Below are 6,000 nucleotides of genomic sequence, written 5' to 3'. Positions count from 1 at the left end.
CCACAGGAAAAGTGCAAATTACTTGAAAGGATGACTTCGAAGAGCAATAGCCTTGTGGAGAAAGGCGCTTACGTAATTGGATTGTGCTTGTGCGCAAGGCAGCAAAGTCTTGATGGGAGTGAGAGAAATCAATAAAAAAAGAGGGAGGAAGAGGGGGGGGGGAAAAAAACCCTTTACACATTTCTCCAGTGAAACATCCTTTCATCCGGCTGCCTATAACTTAATTTTCATCATCAGTGGTGTGACCTGCCATGGAAGCTTTCTCTTGGCTGTAAAAGCAGGCTGATTTCATCTTTGTTGCCTGTTGAAAGAAATAAGGCAAAACATTTAGTCACTAGATCTTCTTTCTGCACTTTATCATCTTATCTGAAAGTCTAGACTCCACAATCCCAGGGCAACCCTCACCCAAACTGCAGACTTCATTGTTTTCTTCAGTTGAAGGAAAAGGTTGATCCTGAAAAAAAGACAAGTGTGTCCTTGGCCAGGACTTTTCAAGTCCTCTGAATACATGATTTACCAAGAGTTTCAAAAGCCATTAGGGCTAGATCCTGCTCTCCTCACTCAGAGAAACCTCCCTTACATCCTATCACCATCTCCATCCCTAGAAAACTTAAAAAGAATGATAGCAGCTAGCTCTTTTTAAAGGTGTAGAGTCCTGCATATAAAAGAAACAGCACTTTGAAAGATGCAGTGCACATAGACAAAGTTATTGGATAAAAGAGCTTTCCAGATCCTTGAAAAGGTAGCAAATGAAAAAAGGAAAAGAATATGTTTTTGTATGTTGCCTTTCACCTTTAAGGTATCCCAAATCCGCACTTTGCAATGTAATGGGATAGTACTGTAATGGAGTTGCCAATATGTGTCCAGCAGTAGGTCACATATAGTTTTCATAAAGTAAACTGAGTTCTTTAATTGAGACTACAGGTGGACACAAAGTACCTCAGTTAAATCTCCTAGCAGAAGGCTTGCACTTCTCAGAGTGCAGCTTGCACCGTAGTGGCAGCTTTACACTTTTATAGGACCTTCATGCAAGGACTGTACAATCATTATTACACAGCGCATGTGAAGCAGATACATCTAAGGAGTTCTCTACATGGTGAATTACTGCACAGCAAGCCAGGGTGTAAACCTATAGTGCACAAGCTTTCCGCACATGCTAAACTGAAGTCTGGAACTTTCAGTGAGTTGTAGCAACGTCCATACAGTGAATTACTGTGTAGCAAGCTGGTGTGTGGTAGATTTAGATCCTGGCTTGCCACTCAGTAACTCACCACATATACAAGCCCTTATTCCCCTCTTTGCAGATGGGGAAACTGAGGCACAAAAGGTGAGGAGATTTGCCGAAGGTCACATTGTGAAACAGTGGCAGAATCAAGAATAGAAGCCTGGAGTCTTGCTCTAACCACTAGACATGGTTTTGATTCCAAACCTTTCTGGCCTAATAGCTGGAGGGCTAGCAACTAACCCACCACACAGTCAATGAGATTCTATTCTTGTGTTAAATGGTTCATTAACTACACTTTAAGGTAAAAAGCAAAATGATTTTCATCCATTATAGTTGAAAGAAACAAAATTAGTTCTTGGCCTTTTCATCTATAAACAGGTGTGATCTGAAATGGTTCCACATTATCAATGCAATGTATGGGAAATGCTCAGCTACAGTCAGCCTTAAAATAATGCTAAGGTCTGGCTGGACTGAGCTCTGTTAGTACAAGAGGAAGTCCTCGCATAAGGAGAGATCAAAAGCAAGGATAATGACGGCTCCCCAGATTCCAACGGGGGTGCAGTTCTTTGGAAATGCACTAATTTAGCTCTTTGCTTGGATGACACTTTCCATAGGAGCTGTGAAACATTATATAAAATGCTCTCATTGAGAAATATGCTGACATAGCCAGCCAATTTATTCACAGCCCTTTAGTGCACATGTTCTGCATGATAAATACAATCAGCAACATTGGATTTGATCTAGGCCTTGCTTCAAGAGCAAGTCTACAGGATCATCCATCTTAATGAAAGTTAATTGAAACCAACACTCATTGCTCATGATTTCCAAGCAGTCCATGATTATGAAAAGCTGTGTTAAACACCACTGGAAAACATGGCCTCCTGGAGAAAGGTACAATGACAAGAAAAGATTACATTACAAATAATACTTGTCTTTTAGTCCCCATGCAGGAAACATAGGCACTGCAGGCTCTAGCAATTAATAGCACTCTGTACTTTTGTAGCATTCCTCATAAGGAAAGAAAAATGAATTAATTAAACTTGCATTCCATTGAGGGAGATAAGCATTTTACAGATGGGGAAACTGAGGCACAATTAGTTAAATGACTTGCCCAAATGGTGCAAAAAGCCCGTCCTGATTCCCAGTCTCTTGCTCTACCCACTAGAATACTGTCCTTCTCATCAGAATCAGTATCTATTGTCTACAAACCTGGTCAGGAAAAATTGAGTTGTCTTACGAAATCCATTACTTTGCTATGTGCATTTTCCTCACCCTAATAGAGCTGCTAGAAAACCAGTTCTTAAGAACTTCCTTACTCAGCTTTCAGTCAGTTAATACACTGGGATTTGGTGTTGAATCCAGCCACTGAAAGTTTAGGAGAAGGCACTTATTTTAGATGCTTATGGGCTGTGCTTAATTTGTAATGAAAGAGGTGCTAGGACTCAAGCAATATTTTTACTTTCATAACTGATGCAGCAAGCCCATAGGTACCAGGACTATGAACTGCCAAGCCTAGAGGTGCCGGGGCTCAGTCCTGGCAAGCCCTGGCACAAATTAAGCACTGTTCATGGAAATTCCACTCAGACAAATCCTGCAGTCTGGTGCATGCCCACCAATGCAGGATACTTCTTCCTGACAGTTTGTCTTTGTCTTCAGCCACTGTGCTGCCTGCAAAGTGACCTTCTTTTGGTTTGGTTTGAAACTGCACCTGCCATATGGAGCCTAATGTTACCTTGTGTCTTTGTAGTGCAGCCTATTTAAGGTACCATGACAACTTTAATCCTCATGCAGTATTTCCTGATTACTGTTTGTTTAACTAGATTGAGTTCAAGCAGCACTCTCTCACTAAGCACAGTGAAACGAACATTTGTTATCTTCCACACCAGCGAAGTGATCTGCTTTTTCCTCTGTATCCAGTTCTCTCCACCCTACCTCCTGCTGGCATCTTATCTCCATGGAGAATAGGGAGATTGAGAGAGCTTCTTCTTCTGGTTTCAGAGTAACAGCCGTGTTAGTCTGTATTCGCAAAAAGAAAAGGAGGACTTGTGGCACCTTAGAGACTAACAAATTTATTTGAGCATAAGCTTTTGTGAGCTACAGCTCACTTCATCGGATGCATCATGAGCTGTAGCTCATGAAAGCTTATGCTCAAATAAATTGGTTAGTCTCTAAGGTGCCACAAGTACTCCTTTTCTTTTTGCTTCTTCTTCTGGTGGTCATCATGCTTTTCCTCAGACTTGCACATAGGTGGTATCTGGAAGAATCATGTAACACCATCAGCACTTTCACAGGCTGTCTACTTAAGCAACTGAGCATATCACCTTCTTTAGGCATTTTGCCCAGGATCTTGAAAGCATGAGTCAAACCCTGTACCTAAAATGCATAGACAGCCTGCTTCAGCTTCTTAGCCTATTAACCAGATGCTTTGAACCTTGTTCAGCCATTTCCAGATGGGAGAGGTTCTTATTGGTTAAAGGTTTGATCCTGCAGGGTGCTGAGTACTCCTGCCTAGACCAGCAAAACCTTTAAGCAGGTGCTTAATTTTAAGCACAGTAGGTGTCCAATTTACTTCAATGAGCCTTCTCTTCTTGGAGGCCAGCTTCAGGCCTGGCCTGAGGTGGTTGACCGATGTCAGTGGCCTCACAGCAGTGCTCCATTCCTAACAGGATTGAACGCTAAATGTTTCTTTCAAAAGTTGTCTACCCATTGTTAGGTTTGCGCTGAGTGATTTTTCTCCTTGGCTGGACTGTGTCCAATAGGCTCTTCCTGTAAATATGTGCACTGTTGTGGGTTTTTTAAATAAATAAATAATATTTATTAGAAAAAAAAAGAAAAAGACTTTTGGAGCTAGAACTTTGAATATTGACTGTCCTTGAGAGCAATCCCATCTAGAACACTTTACTTCACACATGCAGTGATAAGGTTATTTTCACAACCAATTCATGCTTTATTAAAAAAAATTAAGCAACAAAGTTGTATGACCTACTGCTGGACATAATGCAGGCAGGTGCAAATGCACAATAGTATGTAGAGAATAAGAAGATACAGTGGGCTAAATTCCATGCTCAATTACTGCTTTGCAACCCCACTGACTCTGGCATTTTATTAAGGATCTAGAAATTGCACAAAGTTACCTGGATCAATATATTTATTGTAAAATGTTACATTTCTTTCAGTTTGGTCCTGCAGGGTGCTGACCACTCTTGCCCAGTCCAGCCAAGCCTTTAAGCACATGCTTCACTTTAAGCAGGTTGGGTGTCTCATTAACTTCACTGAGTCTTCTCTGTTTAGTAGCCAGCTCCAGGCCTGGCCTGAACTGGTCTGACTGGAGGTCAGACAGTGGCCTTATAGCTGTGTTCCATTCCTGGTAGGATTGAACCCTTGGTGCTTTACTTTTTTTTTTTTAATTAAAGTTTTAAAAAGCAAGTCCTTACATTTATTCTTGGTCCCCCTTAAAATTCAGTTACTAATCCTTCAAGCCATCTTAATAAAGTCCCGGGCAGTTTAATTATTCTCTCTTTCTGGAAGGTTTACTTTTTGCTCCTGATCATAGAGTTAATATATCTGACATGAAATATTTATCACACCATTCCATCCTGCGGATGAAGACTAAGTGCTTTTTCCTTTAGTTAAAAATGTTGGATTATGAATGTGACTATCATACTGTAAGTGTAAAGTGTATTGGACACATTATATTTAAATAAAATGGATGGGTGTTTCCTAATGATCAAAGATGGCTTCAGAGATTTCTTAGGGCCTGATCCAATCCCCCTTGAAGTCCACAGGTGTCTTTCAGCTGACTTCACTGGATTTTGGATCAGACCCTTAATGTTTCTGTGGTGTTATTGCCCCATTGACCAAAGAACTGGATCAAGGGGTTAATAAAATGAGACTGGGGTAATAAAAATAGGCCAAATATATTCCTGAAATGGGAATCAATATATAAGTGAACTAGTTCTCTCATTCTTCACTCATATGTTATTTCTGATCTTTCACATTGCAATTACTGGAGCAGATGGTCCATCTAATCCAGTGCCCTGCCTCCAGCAGTGCCCAGTACCTAATGCTTCAGAGGAAGGCAAAATGCTATAATTGCAGTAGTAGGTTTAATTTTACTGGTGTAAATCACTCTGCTCCAGGATGCACTGCAGAGAACCATCCTGCCTTGAGGGAGAGTAAGGGGTGAAGACTGCCAAGGGATGGGGAGATAGCTGAAATGGTCACATAGGTTCCCATCTCTAGTGTTTATATGATTAATTACAGATCAATAACCTCCCACTCCAGAGCTTTTCTAGCTAATTAGCAGCAAACAGCAATAAGGTATACATTTGCTATATTACCCATCATGAACTTGGTGAGGATCAATTGTGCTGATTCCTGATGACTATCAAACCATAGAATAAAAGAGACAGAGACCTAGCTGGCTCACAGCTAGGTAGAGAAGAATAGTAATATTTAGTTCTTACATAATGCTTTTTATTCTTGGACCTCAAAGCACTGAACACACACAGCGAGAGGGAGAGAGAAAGATGCCATTACCCTAGAGTCCTTTTGGTAATATATGTGGTTCAGGTGCTAGTAAAAATAGTACTGGGTACTTGATACACGCCCAGAAGATCGTTTTCATATCTGTTTGTTCGCTTGCTGCAAAACTATATCGTAATCTTAAATTGCACTGGATTGTGAAAATGCAAAGTCAGCTCCCCAGCACGGACTCTGTGGCGAGGGTGCTACTGGCCCTTTAAGAAGCCAACTCAGTCGTGATGCTGCTGTTT

Source organism: Lepidochelys kempii, chromosome 6, assembly GCF_965140285.1.
Source record: "Lepidochelys kempii isolate rLepKem1 chromosome 6, rLepKem1.hap1, whole genome shotgun sequence".
Taxonomy (NCBI): Eukaryota; Metazoa; Chordata; order Testudines; family Cheloniidae; genus Lepidochelys; species Lepidochelys kempii.
The sequence above is the reverse complement of the archived record's forward strand: the minus strand, read 5'-3'. Positions refer to the sequence as shown.